Source organism: Podarcis vaucheri (assembly GCF_965113315.1).
Source record: "Podarcis vaucheri genome assembly, chromosome: 1".
NCBI lineage: Eukaryota > Metazoa > Chordata > Lepidosauria > Squamata > Lacertidae > Podarcis > Podarcis vaucheri.
Genome location: NC_138759.1, coordinates 88,238,238 through 88,258,823, shown reverse-complemented (window position 1 = coordinate 88,258,823; position 20,586 = coordinate 88,238,238). Strand labels below are relative to the sequence as shown.

General features: G+C 45.2%; 1 long non-coding RNA gene across 3 annotated transcripts in view; it reads right to left on the bottom strand.

Annotated features, from left to right (window-relative positions):
* LOC309520372 overlaps window positions 1–20,586 on the bottom strand; it is a 30,524-nt gene that overhangs the window by 9,791 nt on the left and 147 nt on the right. Inside the window, exon 1 of one of the 3 annotated variants that reach the window (XR_014214241.1) lies at window positions 432–458. The exons of the other annotated variants lie outside the window; for them this stretch is intronic. This is a non-coding gene — a long non-coding RNA (uncharacterized lncRNA). Of the gene's footprint in view, window positions 1–431; window positions 459–20,586 lie in introns of those variants that run through there. 3 annotated transcript variants of the gene reach the window in all.

The following is a 20,586-nucleotide window of genomic DNA, read 5'->3' as shown; positions in this document are numbered from 1 at the left end:
GGGTAGGGAACCTGCAGCCCTCCAGATGTTGTAGGAATACAACTTCTCCCACCATCCCTGGCTATTTGCCACGCTGGCTGGGGCCAATAAGTACCAACCTCAGATTTGGGGTGTGTGTGTGAATGCTCACAATACACCACCTTTCTCAATTCTCCTCTCTCTCGCTCACATTGCCAATGGTCATTTGTTCATTCTCTCCCTATGGGCCTACAGCTCATCACCCAGAGGGAAAGCGCAAGTTGAGCAGAGGAGGATGCCCCATCTTTTCTCTCCAGGCACTTCCTGCATACTTAGAGATGGTAGACAAACAGGCAGTGACAGCAAAAAGGAGGAGACTCTAGGAATCAACAATGAGTCCCCTCTGCAGGGGTGTAGACTTTGGCAGGCACCTGACAATGTCCGGCCCCTATTATGGCCTTAGAAGCACACACCTGCTTTCACCGGTGTGGTGTAGTGGTTAAGAGTGGTGGACTCATAATCTGGTGAACCGGGTTCGCTTCCCTGCTCCTCCACATGCAGCTGCTGGGTGACCTTGGGCTAGTCACACTTCTCTGAAGTCTCTCAGCCCCACTCACCTCACAGAGTGTTTGTTGTGGGGGAGGAAGGGAAAGGAGAATGTTAGCCACTTTGAGACTCTTTAAGGGGAGCGAAAGGCGGGATTACAAATCCAAACTCCTCCTCCACCACCACCTTTTGAAAGTGCTTCCCCTAACCAAACACAACCTGGTCCATAATAGTGCTACTGACAGAGTCTCTGTCTCCCTCCCACCAGGCACGTGGCCTCTGGAAGCTTGTGCAGAAGGGAATGAGGACCATGGGCTGCAGAAGGTTCCCCATGCCTGCCCTGCAGAGTTTGTTTGTGTGAGTGTGACACAGGGAGGGGAGGGAGATACTGGCCTGCTCAGGCAGTTATCTGCAGCCTCCTGGAAGCCTTCAGGAGAGAACACAGAGGTCTGAGGTGGGGGAATTAGCTTGCAATCCATACCACTTATAAATTCTCACACGTCTCAGCTGCGGTAAGATATAGTGCAGGAGATGGAAGCTGTGCTACTTTCTCCGCTTCTTAACTCTACCTCCTAAAAACTGCTTTTCTGCCTCTTTTTCCTTAAATCCTTTTTGTTTAGGCTTTGCTGCCTGTGTTTATCAGGAAACACCTAGTTTGGCTCAAAATTGCTTGCTATTTCTGTGAAAGAAAGTGCTCTGGTTATGTCCAGCAGGGGGCAGTGGTGAAACACAGATAAGCCACCCCATTGCATATTTGAGAATACTGTTAAACTGTGAACCACTTCCAGGTAGCAGCTATTTTAGTCTACTGGGACTCCTCCAGACAACCTGTTTATTGAGCATTCATCCTGATCACCCCACACTTTCCTAACCACAAAAGGCTTGTTTGTCTTTAAGTAGATTTATTGCACTAGGACAACAGGGCAACTTAATCCGCTTTAGGTGTGCAAACCCAAATTGTGCTTGAATCCATCCCACAACACAGTGACAGTTTGCAGGCACCCTTGAAGTAAAAATAAACATGAGTCCTGTGGCATTTAATCAGATGAAGTGCTATCCTCTCTTGGCAGATACATGGATGCAGACAGAAGTGGGAGAAGTTCCGGCAAAGCGAAAAAGAGGTGGATCACAGTACTTCTTAGGGCAAAAATGAAAACAAGTATAAAAGATCCAATCAGAGTGGGAGTGACCCGCTCCAAACATGATAAATGAATAAAACAAGGGCACTTCTGAGCATCACTATTCTGTTACATACTGAAAAATTAAGGTTACGTCATTACAGTTGATTGGGGCAGAGATGTACATAGGCTCCCTTGCGCCCTTGTCAAGGAGATGTATTGGTGTGTCCGCCCCCCCATCCCATTGGCCCATGCCAATGACAGGATTCCTCCGCCAAGTCACACAGAGAAGACAGTATGCCTCACCTGGCTGCCCTGAGCAGTGGAGGAGGAGCCCAAGGAGTCTGTGGACAGGCAGGTGGGCTCCTAGCCACTTCAGGCCAGAGTGGAGAGTCCCAATTTTGCAACCACTGGACATGTCACTTTGGCGAGGGCCAACCTGACCTACCCTTAGGTAGGTACACCCTTGAATTGAGGGGTGTTGCACAACACACCCTCTTGCCAAAAAGACTGGACTTTTTGCAGTAAGAAAAGTGATGGGGAAAAGGCACTTGAACGTGTGGAATAACACTTGCTTTGATATGAACATCATCTAATCTCTCCCACAAACAAATCAGGATGAACGCATGTTAAGTAGCCAACATCATCTACTCTCCCTGCAGTGCAAACTAATTGGGATCAATTCACAATGAACATGTTGACAGGGCTCCTTGGAGAAAGAGCAAAATACATGTGACAATGCTGTTCTGATGTTACCAATGAAACATCTCATTATTTGTAGCCAGTGCAAGGTTTTGGAGGGGGAATTTCTCATGCTTTGCAAGTACTAAGAGTCACATTGGGACAGGAATCTTAGTCCTGCGGGCCAAATGCGACCTACAGAACTCTCTATCTGGGACTCTGCCCAGGCCTCAGCTCCTCCACCACACTTTCTCTCCAGCCCACACCCTTCACCAGCCTTGGTTTGCACCCTCTGTGTGTGTTTCTGCCTTACTTGCTTGCTTGCTTGCTTGCTTGCTTGCTTGGATGGATGGAGAAAAGAGAGGGGTGTGTGCAGGAACAAGTCTATTATGCAAAGGTAAAATTTACATTAATTGCTCCTCCTTCCGCCCCCAAGCAGATGACACGTATAACCCAAGTTGCCCAGAAAGGAATGCATCCCTCTAGCTGAGAAAGGTTCCACACCTCTGCAACTGGATACCTGAAATGCTTTATAGTCAAAAGGCAATGAAGTAAAATCAAGTTTCAGTCTTGCAAAACTTTTAGAATTTCCAGCAAGTGGCAAATCTAGTCTCAGTTTTCCTAACTTCCACCACTTTATGCTTCACATTTTCATTTTTTGGGGAATTATAATGTTATCTGTGGCAGTTATCTATGAAAGATAACATTCTGATAAATTTGGGGGTGGGTTGTAATATGTCAGGAAGAAATAATGTTTGTTTGTTTGTTTAATCCAACAATGTAAACTTTCATTTTTGCAATAAGTGGAGAATAATTTTTGGACTGAAAAATGTTGCACTGTCCTCTGAGCTGGAATGTAATACAAGATCTTACCATAAGGTGTCCCACTACCCCCAGCATCACAGATAACAGAAAGAGTATTGCTATGGAATGTGCAATATAGGCAAACAATGGGACTTCTGATGTGTTTTATTATATTACTTGTCCGCACAGGGTCCCATGAAGTTACAGGAGTGCTCTTAAACATGCTGGCTTCCTCCCCATAGCACAATTTCCTTTTCTCTCCACATATCTAAAGAGTCGCCTCACTTATACTGCCCCACTTTTGAATCTCATCATTCTCATGGAGATCCTGTTATATTTCTGCAGGGGCTGACTGCCCATCTCTTCCTATACCCACACCTCTATTTACGTCTCCACACCTGGCTTCAGCTTTCTTCCTTTTTTCAGCAACATAGAGTCACAGAATTCTAGAGTTGGAAGGGACCCCACGGGTCATATAGTTCAAGCCCCAGCAATGCAGGAATCATGGTCACAACTGTCCCTGGGTGGGCTTGAACCACCAACCTTCTGGTTAACAGCTAGGCGCATTGACCCATTGTGCCATGAATCACCTGGGAGGATGGTGGTCCATCAACCAACTCATTAAACCTATGGACCTCTCCATACGCTCCATACACAAGATATCTTTAAAGCACATTCAAAACACACACTTTCTGTCAAACGATTCTGGGAACTGTAGTTTATCCCTCACAGAATTACAATTCCCAGCAGCCCTCAACAGAACTACAGTGCCCAGAATTCTTTGCGGGAAAGAATGCCCTCCAAAGGTGTTTTAAAGGGATAGTGTGTACACAGCTGTAATCCACTGTTGCTGACCTCAGCAGAGACTACTTCATCACCCAGTAAAAAAACTTAAGCTGACCAAAGAACTAATTCAGAATAATTTCAGGCAGATATTACATTGTGTGTCAAACTTCCATGTTCCCTAAAAAGCTATTCTTAGAAAATACTTCTCATGATTGGCAAATAAATGAGAGAGAGAATAAATGTGGCCGCTTTCCTAAGTGGCCTTGCCTTTTGAAATGTTGTGCTCTTCATGGCCCCACCCACAGCAGCTGTCACTGTGCAACACACCCTACACACACACACACACACACACACACACACTCACTCACACACTTTCATTGCCCGGATCCTGGCACAGAGCCCCTCCCTGGATTTCCCAGTGCTGACGTCAATTCTCCTTGTGTGCCTTTGTTAAATGGCTATTGCCAGATGCTTCAACTCTATGTGGCTTTGAGCCAAGAACCTCTGAGAGCTAGGGATTATGCTTCAGGGGAGGCAAAGGCAGATTGGGCAGGAGTGGGGAGAGCAGAGACACATTGTCCCTCTAATTGCAGTCACTTTCCAAATTGCTGATTTACAAGTAATCCTGCCCAAGGCCTGATGGGTACCATGGAGACCATTTGAGTAACACCTGGGGCCATGACTTCACAAAACAGCTAGCGTTGTCAGTTTCCATTCATTACTGTCTGTCTAGCCAGCAGTTACCTGGTAACAGGTGTAGCAGTGGCTAGCTCAGTCAGGTTTCCTTTGCTGGTTCTGCAAAATCAATATGCCACTTGGCTGCCCTGGCAGACTCTTTATTCAAGACAGACTGGTGGCTCTTGGATTTGTCCCTCTCCTCTGGGAACTGAGCCCAAAAAGCAGAGGAAGGCTGTGCAGGCAGGTTGTGAAGCATCCTGTTGAAAGGAATCAGGCGTGTGATTTGTCCCAGTCCATCAAAAATGTCTCCCCCATCCCTGCACCTCAAGATCTAGTTTGCCCAATGAAATCTAGCTTGCCAAACCAGTAAGCTAAATTCATGGAGGAGAAGGCTATCAGCGACTCCTAACTATGATGTGTATGCTCTGCCTCCATGCTTCTGAATACTAGTTGCTGGAAACCACGGGGGGGGGGGGCTGCTTTGTCTGTATCACTGCTGAAATCCAGCCCCCAGCAAGATAAAGTCAGCACCTCCCAGCTGAAGAGGAACACCATGTATTCATTCTGCTTTCCCTGAGTACATTTCTTGCAGGTAAGAGGCGAGCTATGTTGCTTAGCAACTGGGGAGCAGGTTATCTGTTAAGCACCATTCCTTCCTCTTCAAAATGTAAAACATCCCCCTCCTATACAAACACACACTTCACTCTTATTATTAGGGAAGAAGACTATCTGGCAGGAACAAGATCCTTGTTTCGTTATCATACTCTTAACTTTAGAAGAAACCTAGCAACTAGCTGCAATGCCTAAGTTCTACTTCCAGTGTCAGAGGAATACCAGTTGCAGGGAATCACAAGTAGGAAGAGTCCAGCTGGACTCAGCCTTCTTTCCCCTATGCATCTGGCTGGCCAACATGAGAAGGGGATGTTGGACTAGATCAGGCACGTGCAACAGGTAGATTGTGATCTACCACTAGATCACTGGACATTAGTGGTAGATCACTGGCTCCCCCCAAAGAAGCTTAAAAACTTTGCCTCCCCTAAAAAAAGTGGGCTTTCCTTTCCTCCTCTCTAAAAAAAGCTCAACAGCTTTGACCTGAAACCCCCAAAAGGGGGTAGATCACTGCCAGTTTTTAACTCTGTGAATAGATCACAGTCTCTTGGGAGTTGGCCACCCCTGGACTAGATTAACCCTTTGGCCTGATCTAGCAGGGTTCTTATATGAACTCTGTTCCAGGAAAAAAAATCCCATCTGCCTATTTGAATCCAGTAAGGATTCTAGGAATCCAAAGCATTTTCAGACCCATTTTCCCCCACCTGCCACGTTCCTAGCATTAAACCATGCTGCCATCACTTTGCACCAATGGCCATTAAACACTGGAAACAAAACAGAACCTCCAGATACAGAGGCAGCATGGTTCTGGGGACAACTGATGGGAAGAGCAATACTCCCTACTGAGTTGTACAAAGGCAACACTGAGACTAGGAGGAGGAAGCTGACAGGCAGCCTCAACCCCAGAGATTGTTGCAAGTAAGAAGGCAGGCAGGTTGGGACTGACAAAAGCCTGGGTGTAGCCAAGATTTTTGTGGGGGGTGGGCAGGCCATTTGTTTTAGGGGGGGTCATAACCTCAGTTAGCTATGTATTAATAATAACAATAATAATAATAATAATAATAATAATAATAATATATTATTATTATTATTATTATTATTATTATTATTATTATTATTATTATTATTTATACCCCGCCCATCTGGCTGGGCCTCCCCAGCCACTCTGGGCGGTTTCCATAAAAACCAAAAATACAGTAAAATATCACACGTTAAAAACTTCCCTGAGCAGGGCTGCCTTAAGATGTCTTCTGAATGTCAGGTAGTTGTTTATCGCTTTGACATCTGCTGGAAGGGCGTTCCACAGGGCGGGCGCCACCACCGAGAAGGCCCTCTGCCTGGTTCCCTGTAGCTTTGCTTCTCGCAATGAGGGAACCGCCAGAAGGCCCTCGGCACTGGACCTCAGCGTCCGGGCAGAATGATGGGGGTGGAGACGCTCCTTCCGGTATACTGGACCGAGGCCGTTTAGGGCTTTAAAGGTCAGCACCAACACTTTGAATTGTGCTCGGAAACGTACTGGGAGCCAATGTAGGTCTTTCAAGACCGGTGTTATATGGTCCCGGCGGCCGCCCCCAGTGACCAGTCTAGCTGCCGCATTCTGGATTAGTTGTAGTTTCCGAGTCACCTTCAAATGTATTTATATTGATTTTTATTTATTGGGGGACATCTGCCCCTCCCTGCCCCCCTTGCCTACGCCCATGGACTGAAGGCAGACTGAGGTTGGTGGGGGAGTGCTGCTGCAGCTAGACTGTGTGCATTCTCTCCTTGTACATTACATTGACAAAAGGCACAAGCCACTTCTGTGAAATATGACATGTGGGGGGCGAGGGATAATTTCACATATGAATCAGTGCTTAGGCACAACTGACTTCCTCTAGATTGCACCTTTTGTCTTTTAGTCACTGGAAAGCAAACTAGCACAAACCCCCAGAGAGGAGCTCACCCCCTTCCTGACTTACAATGATTTTTGCCTGGTACGTGGCATCCCTTTCAACAAACCGCCTTCCCTTCTCACCCAGCCCACGATGTGCTTGAAGCTTGCCTGCTGCTCTTGCCCTTGACACTTGCTGTACATCACCCTAGTGATGCGCTGCCTGCTTCTCAGAAGCTCCAGCAATGCACACCTGCTGTGCCCAGGTTGCTTCCTATATCTGGGGGTGATACACTCTGCATTTCTTTCCAATTATCCATTGACAGAGGGCAATTGGACTAATGGGGCCAAAGCCATTTGGTGTCTTTAGGATAAATGCCTCCTGTCACCTGGTAGACAGGGACATCAGACCATTAGCTCATCATCTGAAATGCATCACGGGGAAGGGGGCACACTAATTTGAAATATGCTTCTTCAGCTGCTGCTCTACAGCTGCGTGGAAAAAGGATGCTTTGAGCATATTTTATTGCCAGCACCAAAGTCTTCAGAACAGCCTTTGCCAACCTGGAGCCCTCCAGCTATTTTGGACTACGGCCCCCATTAGAAGTTGTAGTCTAAAACTTTTGGAGGGGCATCTCCAATCATTAAGCTGCTGTAGCTCCTTGTTAATATTACCAGAGCTTGCTCAGGCTGTTCCAAAAGTTTCCATAGAGATTGATAACCTTGCTTGGCATAAATAAGTGAATAACCAGAATCAGACCATTTCCTAGCTTCCTAAGGTAGCCTCCTCTCTGCAGGGGAGCTGTACTCTCTGAAAAGGCCAGCCAGTAGATTAAAGGTGCAAGCCAGCTTCCATGTGATTGCCTCTATCCAAGCTGGCACTGGCAGTCTCAGCTGCTCCCAGCTTCTGTTCATTACCCACTTGTCCTGCCTGCCAACCATCACCTAGTTCTCTGCTCTTTCTAATCATCTGTGCTGAAAGGCCAGGCCCCTGCTAACTGACCATACTTGCACAGTACTTTTTGCATGGTGGCTGTTTTCATCTCAAGGGCTCCTTTCAGGACACAGCTTCCATTTCCCTCTCCTCCTTCCCCACTTTGTGTTCCAGTTGCCTCTGCTAACGCTCACCATTCTGCCTCATTGACAGGTGTTGCTTCAATTGGGAATGCTCATTTAAACTTGCTGAAGCTAGAGCTCTGAGCATTATTTGATGCAGCAGATATCTTTGAGGTACTTGTGAAGCAGGCTTTTCCACACCTCTTGTTTTTCTGTATGTTATTAATTTAAATTATTAAATTATTAAATTATTTTGTACAAGGCAGTGCACAAAATATATAGTAAGGCTAATGCTTACAGAAAAAATAAAATAAGGAGCAAGCATATAAGCCAAAAAATACATAGAATTACTCCTATATATTTAGGAGTGAAGTGTTTGGCTCTCATTTTTTGTTGACTTAGTAATATTAATGGAAGGCTGTCTTTTCTACATGAAAGGAAAATGCACTTACAAAACATTTGAAACCAACATCATTTAAAAAATAATAATAATCCATGTTCTGCTCTAGGAAAAGGAAAACGCCGCGAATTGTACAAGTTGTGCAAGTTAATAAATCATTCCCCCATTAACCATGTTTGAATGGAGAGTGCCTAGCTTTATTAGACCACACAGTCCAGATCACAGTGTGCTACACAGAGAGAGTTATGTTCAGAACAACAACACCATAGTCACTCTCTCTCCTTCCTTTGAGAAAACCCCATCCTGACTCTAATGCTCTGTGTTTGCTGACATCACTACTAGCTGCCCTTTCTCTTGGAATCCCTCACCTCCACTCCCCCCACAATACACACACAATCATCCACACTTGATCCAAGCCAATAAGCTGATTAGGACATAAGCACAGAGCAGCGGATGCTTTTGAAGTTGCCGCTTAAAGGGGAAGTCACCATGTTCAGGATAGGCAGCATAGCTGGGTTGGGGAGTGAAACATGCTTTGAGGGCATGCTGGCCACTTAGCACATGCTGGCATCAGTGCGCATCTCCTTCAGGGGTCTTCATCCTCCAGTTGTAATGTAAGCTGCCTCAGCAATGCTGAGAATAAAAAAAAGGTATGTTCTGAGAGACCATGGTTCAAATGATTCAAATACCCTCTCGGTCATCATGTGGGGTGACCTCAGGCCAGTCACCATCTTTCAGCCTGACAGGGTTATTGTGAGGATAAAATGGGGAGAGGGGAACATGTACACCTCTTTTAGCTCTTTGGAGGAAAGGTGGGCTAGAAACGCTAGAAAAAAATTAAATATTATGGATGGAGACCAAATACTAAGAATTATCCTAGCTAAATCACACGAGACCTTTTGCATTTGTGCAAAAAAAACCCTCTTCCAAGGTGGGGGGAGGGGCAGAGAGAGAGAGAATGTCTTATACCTAGTCAGACTATTGGTCCACCTAGCTCAGTATTGACTACATTGACTGGTCATGGTTCTCCCATGGTTTCAGATAGCAGGTTTCCCCCCCTGCCCTACCTGGAGATGCTGGGGATTGAAGCTGGGATGCAAAGCCAGAGCACCACTGAGCAATGGTCCTTCCTAAAGAGAAAGAGATCTGTGAGGTGCTTCCCCTTGTTATTATCATCACCCCACATCAGTGGGAAATGTGTAAACACTATAACCACATAGGCAATAATCCAGACAGGTCTTTCCCACCCTGTTTCTTAAAATGTTAGAGGTTAAAGACCATCAGTGGAGAGCCAGAATGATGAAGTGGCTGGAGTGTTGGGTTTATCTATGAGAAACCCAGATTAAAATCTCTGCCTACTAATATGAGAAGCCAGTCAAACAGCAGGTGAAAAGATATACATCTTGTAAGGAGATGTGATCACACTGAACTGGAGAGAGAGAGGGGGGGAAGGAAAGGGGTTGCTGGAGGAGCCCCCCTCCACCTTGCTAAAATCAATAAAAGGCTCTTCTTCACTTCAGTGGCGCTAAGATTTTTGCCATCTGTGCAATTTGATTATGCCCTTCCTTGATAGAAGAGACAAGGCACCATTAAGAATCACCTGCTGAGGTTGCTGCAAAAGCAATCAAAACGGTCCACTATCAACTAGAAAAGGTGGGAGGGATGCATACTAAAGAAGACCTGGACTTTTAGAAACATTTGCTCTCTTGCACACAAGCTAGCACTGCATGCTAGTAGAGTACAGCTCTGAAGACCTGCACCTTCTTGCTCTTTCTGTCGTCCTGACTGCCTCTGGGTCATGATGGATGCATGAGGGTGATTTGGTCAGACTGGAGTTGCAGGTCCTTGGATACCCCCAACCAGACAATTTGGTCGCTTCCAGACAACTCATTTATTGAGCATTCATCCTGATTTGTTTGCAGGGAGATTAGATGATGCCAAGTATTTGTTGAAATGAAATGTTGTAGCACCAAGCAAATGGTATCTCACACTTTCTAGCGCATTTCCCCATCACTTTCCTTATTGCACAATGTGGGGGGAGGGGATTAGAGGGAGAGCAGGCATGTTGCATAAGACCTCCAAGACAGCTTCAATTGCACATCCTAAATTTGCCAACATGTAATGAGAATCCACTGGGGAAGGGGAAGCAACAGTCTGCATGTGCCCCAGTCTGGAATGCAATTGCAACCTTTTAACTATGGGTAGGCAACCTAAGGCCCGGGGGCCAGATGTGGTCCAATTACCTTCTCAATCCGGCTCACGAACAGTCCGGGAATCAGCGTGTTTTTATATAAGTAGAATGTGTCTTTTTATTTAAAATGCATCTCTGGGTTATTTGTGTGGCATAGGAATTTGTTCATTCCCCCCCCCAAAAAAAATATAGTCCGGCCCACCAAATGGTCTGAGGGACAGTGGACAGGCCCATGGCTGGAAAAGGTTGCTGACCCCTGATTTTAACCTTCTTGAATTACTCCCCCAGGCTCTGCCCCATTCCGCCTAGAACCTCAATCACCTTGTTCCTTGCCTGCACTTGTGAGAGGTCGCTAGGGAGCATGAGGCCACTGATATAAAGGGAGGTAGTGATTGAAGAGAATCTGACTTAAAAGGGATTCAGTCTGGAGGCATCTGGCTCACAGGGTTCCTGGCATCAGGGCCCAGGTCTGGATTCAACACCTTGTTCTGCTGGTCTTCCCAATACAGCTGAGTCAGAGCCCTGGCTGCAGCTCAGCGTTGAGTCATGACAACAGGTTCTTTCAGGACAACAGTTTAAAGGCAGAACTCTTTTATTCTGCCTGGGATTCTCTACACTTTCTCGGATAAGATTGGACTGAGTGACAGATTGATCCAATCCAGTCCAGCCCATGGGCCTAGATCAATCAGGATCTTCTCTGTTGTTTTGACAGGGTTATGAAACACACTCCACGGGGATGTCTGCTTGGTCCCATCTCTGCCCAAGCAGAGGGCATAAATAACATATCATTTTCAACAGGCTGTGAGTTGACTGATCTGATTTACATTTTAAAAAGAGAGTACTAAGGATGCTTGCTGAATTTTATTCTGTTTGTGTGGGTGTTTTGCACTGTGGTGTTTGAGCTTTAAGCAATCTTTAGTCTATTTTGGTAGTGTTTGATGTAATGTGTGCTGTTATTCCCCTGTTAGGAACTCTGAGTATTTTCAAACAGAAAAGTGAGATAAAAAGTGCCCTGGTATGTAATAAATAGCCATTACACACCAGCTCTCCTGTGTGTCTGCCCAGGAAAGAAAACGCTTTGCTTAATAAACCACTCGGTGACCTAAGAGTGTCCTGGGATTAAGTGATATGGGTCAGCCAGGACGTCAGCACCATGGACAGGGGCTGGTTTGTTTTACAGCTCTTGGAAACCCAGCCTTTCGGTGGCATGAGGCTGGCATGAAGGAGGTTAGGGTGAGTGGCACTCTCAATTGGTGTCTTGGAGAGCACATCCTCTTGGAGCTGAGGATGCTGATAGCTGAGTGCAGTAAATCTTGTAAGCTGGAGAACTTGTAGCAGTGGAGAACTGAATTCACACAACAGAGAAGCAGAGTTTGGAGGCTTTGAAGCTATTCTGCCATGTAGCCAGGGCTGGAACATAGGAATCATACTGTTGGTCCATCTAGTTCAGTATTGTTTATGCTCACTGGCAGTGGCTTTCCAGGGTCTTTCCCATCCCTACTTGGAGTTGCCAGGAATTGAATCTGTGATATTCTGCATGCAAACCAGATGGTTTACCACTGAACTATGGCCCTTCCTTTGTCCCTACTCTGCCCGTCTCCTTGCAAATGAAAGCTTTACACCAGAAAAAACCCTTTGCACTTAGATAATAGCTTTACACCAGAAAAAAACCCTGTACTTAGATAATTCTAAGTACAGAATTACCTGTACTTAGACCACCAGCCTAAATTACACCATTTTATTTTGTGTTAGTGGTGTCTTAAATTCTGAACCAGAAGGCAGATTCCATGTTTTATATTTTGTTACTATGTGTGTGCTCTAGAAATAACAGCTGCCCTCTCCCCACCTGTTATGTATGCCAACCCAAGCTTATGCCATGTGCTAGTCTTTAAGATGCAGAAGAGTCACTGTTGTCTAAGGACTCAGACATGGATACGGAGCTCTGCTCCATGTTGTCCACAAACCCAGAGCAGCTTCCAGCATCCTGCTGTCTAGCCCAGCCCCTGGCTCCTTGGGGTGTGTGAAAGAGCTGAAGCACACAGCCTGTTTGCATTATAAGCACCCAGGAGATACCCAGACATTCCAGTGACTGGGGACAAGGAGATACCCAATTAAAGAGTGATGCCTGGAAATGATACCATGGGGATGTTACTATGGCTACCAGGAATGCTTTAGTTAGAAAATCCTGTTTCTTGGTCTCTGCCTGAATGCAGAGTGCAGCCGTGCACAGATCTGTTCAAGGTTTTAGTTATTCAATGAGGGCTCACTCTCGTTCTCTGTCTCTCTCGCACACATATATGCACACACCTTCCTCAGAAAGGGTGCCACAACTGCAGCAGAGGCGCTGTTCTGTTATCCATTAGTCTTTGACCCAGCCCAGCCTCCAAGTGTGGTGCACGTTTCAGTCACTAAACGACAGCTCGGAATAGACTGCAGCAAAATCTAACCAATCAGGAAGCAGGCACTCCCTGGGCCATGTGGAGCATGCCTTATTCACAATTTTTAGAAAGGAATCCCTAATGAGGTTCCCGCCCCACTACAATTAGCTGCTGCAGACTGGAGGAGGAGGAGGGATTCCCCCCTCCCATTTATTTCTCCCTAGCAGATGAAAATGCAGAATAAATGATTTGATATTAGGGACAGGGGAGGAAGAATGGGATGGAATCCGACACATGCATGCCCAATCCCCACATCTGTTTGTTAGATGGTTTGTCTGTTGGGCACACCTGCCTGTCACATCTGGTGGCAAGCTCAGCCAACTGGTTTGATAAGTGATGATGCCGACTTAATCAGAATGACTGGGGCAGAGGAGAAAAAGCTGTCTCCAGTTGCTTCTTGATTGCTCTTGTACTTCATGCTATTATCTAACAAGGAGTTATAATGCTTGAGCCTTTCTAAGGAGGATTTGGAATTTGTTTGTTTTTTAAAAAGATATACAACTTGCATTGTAACCTGAACATTGTAACCTTTACATAATCTGCAGGCTTCATCATCATTTAAAACAGGTTTGTATGATCTAACATAACAAGCACATCTCATTTTTGGTGAAACATAGACCCCTGGACAATGAGAGTGATTAATCACTGGAGAAGGATAACCTGGAGCAAGATAAATTGAGGCCATTCTGCATAAGGAGAAAAAACTAGTTCCTGCTTTATTCACACCCTAGAAAGGGAGGAGGGGAAAGAATAACTATCTGACACAATCAAAACTGATGATATTAGCTGTGCAAAGGATTAGACTGTGAAAAATATGAAAGATCGATGGATTCTGAGGCCCCTTCTCTGTTATTCCCCTCTGACTTGACACTCTTTACTTTCTCCTGTCAGTTTGAAGTTCCCCTCCAGAGGGCCTCCTTCAAAGCTAAGTGAAGCATTTCCATGAGGTTTGGCTAAAGCTCATATTGATTCTCTGCACAAAGGCAGAGAAGCAAACTGTATCATTTCATCCATGAGCCCTGTAATTTTAGGGGTTGAGGGAGGAAAGCCACGAAGAATGAAAGAGCATACACTAGATGTACTGGGTGAATGATGCTCTTGTATTCTGAAACGAGACAAAGGATTTTTAAACACATTATTTGGCTTACCAATTATTTGGCTTACTAATGCCAGAATGTCTGTGTAATCAAAACCTGTTTTATCAAGTATCACTGTTAAGGATGCAGTTGTCACTGTTTGTATTTGACTGCATTTCATTTTCCACTGACCTAACATTTTACAATCCCCGCATCCAACACAAATACTTAGGCTAATTGTGGTCCATGAAAGCTTATGCCATAACAAATGTGTTAGTCTTCGTTTCTTCGACGGCTTTGCTGCAAAAGACTAACATAGCTATGCCTCACTCCTACCAGGGTCAAGGGACCTCTAAATGTGATTGTATGTGCAGACTGGGGTCAGTTTACAAAGAGCCCAACCCCATTTCTTATGTATCAGCAGCAGAACATGGGGTCAGAATAAACTGCTGGCACAAAGGGGGCCATTGGCCTATTTAGGAGAAGCTTCTACACAAGGCATGGAGGCCAAATCCAGCCCGCAAGGCTTCTTAAATGTCCCCCAGCATTGCCTCTGATCCCAAAGATCCTTCCTCTGGAGTCTAGCATAATGTGTCCATCTACTTAATCCTCTTCTGGGCCACATTCTTTAAGCCTGCACTCACTCAGTTGTAACAGCAAAAGAGCCTCTTTCAGATTTATACGTCTTTGTTGTTTCTACCATAGGTAAATGGGCTCAAGCCTCTGGGTGCATAATAAGTGGAAAATTCTACTCATACTGCTGATGGGGAAAGGAAGCTGATGGTGAAAGGAGCTCTTTGCCTTTATCTTGGTTTGCATGGAAACAAACTCAGTGGACAGATGAAAAGTTCCTGGCACTTTAGCCCTGGCTTGGTTCTGAATCTCACCCTCCTTAAAAATGAGTCACCAAACCACATTTTCCATGGCACAAAAACCATGATCCTTATTCAGGATGAAGAGTGCCTGGTAGGGGAGAATTTCCATCCTCTGCCCCCTTGAACCGTCCTGTTGAGGTCCACCATTGGGGTCTTTTGCTCTTAACATCAAGTGTATCTTTATGCTGCACCAGGATCTGAAGTAAGGGAGGTTTGCTTCACATTGAACAGCTTGTGGGGTGGGGGGAGAACTGATGATTTGTCTGTTTCCGGGTGTTGTTTATAGCTGCTGCACACTGCCAGTAAATGAAATCTGGGGGAATGTAGGAAGTCCTGCTACTAATGCAGAAGAAAAAGAAGACTGCTTTATTTATTTAAAAAATCACCAATCACTACAAATGTAGTGTAAATGCTTAGGCATAAGTATGCAAATATTCGGGTGACTTCCTGACATTTCAAATTCCCACACAATTCAAGGGTGTGGGGACTGTTCAGTCATTACACTTACAGCCAAAACAGATGTGATGCAGAAGATCCAATCATGGAACTCCCAATCATTATTTTTATTTTAAAATGTAAAGCACCAGAGTTGTCTGTGAAGGGGATACATTGATTGAAAATTTATTGCACTGTAACTGTATTGTAACTTTTGAATAAATGTTGCTGTTGGTTTCTTTAAAATGTAAAGTACATGCAGCATTTGCAAAGTATGGGAACCAGTTTTGACTGGAACAGCAATGCAGGGGGAGGAGGTGTTTTAAGCATCCTTTTGATTGAAATCATTCCACTCAGCTGCTATTAGCTCCACTGGTTAAAAAAAGATAGGCACTCCCTTTCCTTTAGTGAGGCGGTGTGTGTGTGTGTGTGTGTGTGTGTGTGCACGCGCACAACTTCAATGCGGAAATAGTGCAGGGGAAGGGGTTAAACATTCCTTCCCGCAACCAGGGCTCTGATTAAAAACCTACCCCAAGATCTACTTTAGAGTTTAAAAGCTGGGGGGTGGGCATCCATCAGATCTCCTGCATTGGATCTGCCTTGATCCTTATCAGCAGCAGAAGCCCAACAAAGCTTACCATGTAAATTCATCAGACCATAGTAATGATATGAATCTGTCTGATCCTGCCTTGGGGCACTGGGTGGATGATTGGCAGCCTTATAATTCCATGTCTGTGGGTATAGATATATGAATATAAGTATTTTGTGTGCATTTATGATTCAGAATAAATGGTTCAGAGTCTTTAAAGAATGGCAATCTGCATTATCAAAAGTATGATATCTGTTGTCAAAACTGGCAGCATCTCCATCTTCCTTACAGTGTGTATTTCTCCTTTTTTGCATTTGGCTTCATCCCTATTAGAGAACTGGTTCCTACAAATTGCAGGTGAAGATGTAAGGGATTTGCTGTTTTTGCTGTACCACTTCAGAATGCAGACAGAAGGCTGGTCAACACTTCTGCTTGTGCCATGCCTAGAAACATGGGTACAAGCATTTTTTTCTCCTTGCCCTGCTTCTTTCCAAGGAAGAACCCACTCATTAGCGATAAATCAGAACAAATGGCAATCCGGGGAAAGCTGCCATTGCCATTTGCTGTGATTGAGCACTACAGAGCAGTTGGGAGCAGTGGGACAAAAGGAAGTGTGGATAAGCCCAGAAGCTCATATGACTGAAAGCTCTTTGTAGCGTGTGAGAAAATGACATAGTCCCTGCACATAGAAAATAAGCATAGTGAAGGCTAGTGTAGAACTCTTCACCCTGACACTTTGGCTTTCTATATACAGGGTGTTCACCACCTGACTGCACTGGGAATGAGACCTTCATTTGCTAAGGTTGGGCAGCAACGGAACAAATTGCCCTCACACCTGAAGCTTTTTCATACCAAAATTGGTGGATTTGAAACGTAATAGATGGCACCAGACTTCAGCCTGCCGCATCATTCTACTACGCAGTCACTGCAGTGGGAAATCCTCTGCTAGGAACCATTGTTACCCTCCCCGCCCCCGAAAAAGGCAGTCTCCATTCACTTATTTCTCTGAGCATTGCCTAGAACCAGCTAAACACATAAACACACGACACTAATGCCAGATTAACCACTAATGCAAAGCCATGGCCTGAACAGCTGGGGAGAGTGCAGGTCTTGACAAAGAGCCTTGAGCCTTCCATTTTCAGGGGCAGGGGTGGGGGAAACTTCATTAACAGGAGAGGAAATGATCACTGTGCAGCAAAGCATTCAAACCTACTGCTCATTCATTTGTAAACATCCTGAGCCTGTTCTGCCTGGATGGCTCACTTGCTGATTGATTGGGCTCCTGTTGCTGCTGTCTCATGTAAATGTGGAGGCTTCCACACACACTAAGCACCAATTTGTCCTAGGCTTGACCTCTTGCTTACTGTCAGTGGCACGTGAGGAAAAGAATATCCTACTTAGGGTTATTAAGGTGGAAGGCAGAGAGAGAGTGAAATATTTTCTTGTGGCCTCTTAAAGACTACCGGATTGATTATGGCATCAGGAAGACGGGTGCAGTGGGGGTGTTGGTCAACACCAACACTTTGAATTGTGCTCGGAAATGTACTGGGAGCCAATGTAGGTCTTTCAAGACCAGTGTTATGTGGTCTCAGTGGCCGCCCCCAGTCACCAGTCTAGCTGCCGCATTCTGGATTAGTTGTAGTTTCCAGGTCACCTTCAAAGGTAGCCCCACGTAGAGTGCGTTGCAGTAATCCAAGTGGGAGATAACTAGAGCATGCACCACTCTGGCGAGACAGTCTGCGGGAAGGGGGGCCTCAGCCTGAGTACCAGGTGGAGCTGGTAGACAGCTGCCCTGGATACAGAATTGACCTGCACCTCCATGGACAGCTGTGAGTCCAAAATGACTCCCAGGCTGCGCACCTGGTCCTTCAGGAGCACAGTTACCCCATTCAGGATCAGGGAGTCCCCCACACCAGCCCGCCCCCTGTCCTCCAAGAACAGTACTTCTGTCTTGTCAGGATTCAACCCCTAGTATATGTGTGGGTTTTGTGTCAGTGTCAACTAGGTAGGTTCTTTTTCTATTTGCTTATTACATTTCCTTAGTAGTGAGAGGGATTGGGGGCAGGGTGTGGTTGGTTGTCTGTACAGTGGTACCTCGGGTTAAGTACTTAATTCGTTCTGGAGGTCTGTTCTTAACCTGAAACTGTTCTTAACCTGAAGCACCACTTTAGCTTAATGGGACCTCCTGCTGCCGCCGGAGCATGATTTCTGTTCTCATCCTGAAGCAAAGTTCTTAACTCGAGGTACGATTTCTGGGTTAGTGGAGTCTGTAAGCTGAAGTGTATGTAACCTGAAGTGTATGTAACCTGAAGTGTATGTAACCTGAGGTACCACTGTAGTTGGCTGCAGTGAGATTTGTTTGCATTTGTGAGGAGGGGAGGGATTGTTGTGTCAAGTAAGCCGTATTGATTTGTATGTTGAGCCGTATTGATCTGTATGTTGTTGGTGGGTTCTTGTTGTTCTCTTGTTGGGCTGTGTGTGTAATAAAGGGGAGCCATACTGGGGTGAAGGCATCCTCTTCTATTTGTCCCCATTGTCAGTTTCAGACTGTTGGTTAGCTTTTCTAGTAAGGCTGTTTCCCATGTGATTCAGTGCCAGTGGTCCATATTCACTTCTGGCAGGTCTCTCCAGTGTCTGGCTATGAGGCTTCTGGCTGCTGAGAGTAGGTGGGTAATAAGCTCTTTATAATGTGAATGGGCATTATTATCTTGGAAAATGTTCAGTAGGGCCAGTTCTGGGGTGAATTCTAATACCTGTTTAGTTATTTTGCATGTCTCTTGTAGGACTGCTGTCCAGAAGGGTTGGATTTTGGGGCATTCCCACCACATGTGGAGGTATGTGCCTGTGGAGGTGCAGACTTAATTTCTCTTGTCTCAGCATGATAGATGTCAAGTGGTCTCTAACAATGCAATTTATACATCATGCACATGGTATAAAGCTCAGGAATGTTTCACTGCTGAGTAGTTGTGAATACAGACAGAAATCTGAGCTGTGCATAAATGACTGCATAATATGAACTAAGATGTTTCTCCATATATTATTATTAACTTTGTCATGAAGCCCAACTGAATCCAATGGAGCTGCTTTCTCAGCAAATGTGTCTAGGGTTGTGCTGTTTGTCTGCTGGTTATTCCCACTTCCCTGGGGAAAGTAGTTATGTCTGGAGATCTCTAACAGAGAATCTCTACCCTCTTCAGCAAACCATCTTTTAGAGCCCTAAAGCAGATGTCGTGTGGTGAACCTGTGGTTGTTTGGACTCCAGCTCCCACCAGCCCCCAGCAAACATGGTCAATAGTCAGAGATGATAGGAGTTGTAGGTCAGCAGTATCTGGAGGGGACCAGGCTCCCTATTCCCAACATAAATGACTGAGCCCTGTGTGCCAAGAAGACCATATTCTCTGCATGCAGCCCTCCCTGTCCACTGAGGTTGGATGGAGATCATGTCCTTTCATCAGATCAAGTCAATAAATGAGGGGAGGGATTCAGGGACTTCTCAGCAGTGGTTCAGCCAACATTGTGGAACTTCCTTCCTAGGTAGAACCATCTGGTTACAGTGGTACCTCGCAAGACGAATGCCTCGCAAGACAAAAAACTCGGTAGACGAAAGGGTTTTTGGTTTTTTGAGTTGCTTCACAAGATGATTTTCCCTATGGGCTTGCTTCGCAAGACGGAAACGTCTTGCAAGTTTGTTTCCTTTTTCTTAACACCGCTAATACAATTGCGACTTGACTTCGAGGAACAACTCATAGAACGCGGTGTGGTAGCCTTTTTTGAGGTTTTTAAAGACCATGGTGATTTTTGAAGCTTTTCCAAAACTTTCCCGACACCGTGCTTCGCAAGACGAAAAAAATCGCAAGACGACAAAACTCGCAGAACGAATTAATTTCGTCTTGCGAGGCACCACTGTGCTTCCCTCTCTGTCCACCAGCCAGAGAAGACTTGCCTGTTTCAGCATAATTTTTGCATCTGCCTTGGGCTGAGATGGAAGTTGCACAGAAACTACAGACATACACACACCTATCTTTTTATGTTTGTTATGTTTTTGTTCTTTTACTTGCTTTATGCATAGCTTCAGGAAAGCACAATGACAGACTGACTGTCAGACAAGAAAGAAAGAAAGAAAGAAAGAAAGAAAGAAAGAAAGAAAGAAAGAAAGAAAGAAATTTCATTGGCTTGTACTTTGCAAATAATTACCCTGACCTTGAACAGTATGGACTTAGGAAGCCAAACTGACTGTGCTTGGAATCCAAGTATTGCCCCATCTTTTACACTGACAGATCTGGATGTTATCTCAAATGACTCAGTGGGTTTTTTCTGTAATTGGATGTTTTGATATCCGCTTCTTTTTAATTTATTTATGAAAGGATTGTGAGAATGAAATTGCTACAGTTGCTTACTTTGCAAAAAGCATAAACAAAAGGAAGGGGAGCAGGGAATCTGAGCATTGTTTTCATTAGAACCAAACCCAACCCCCAT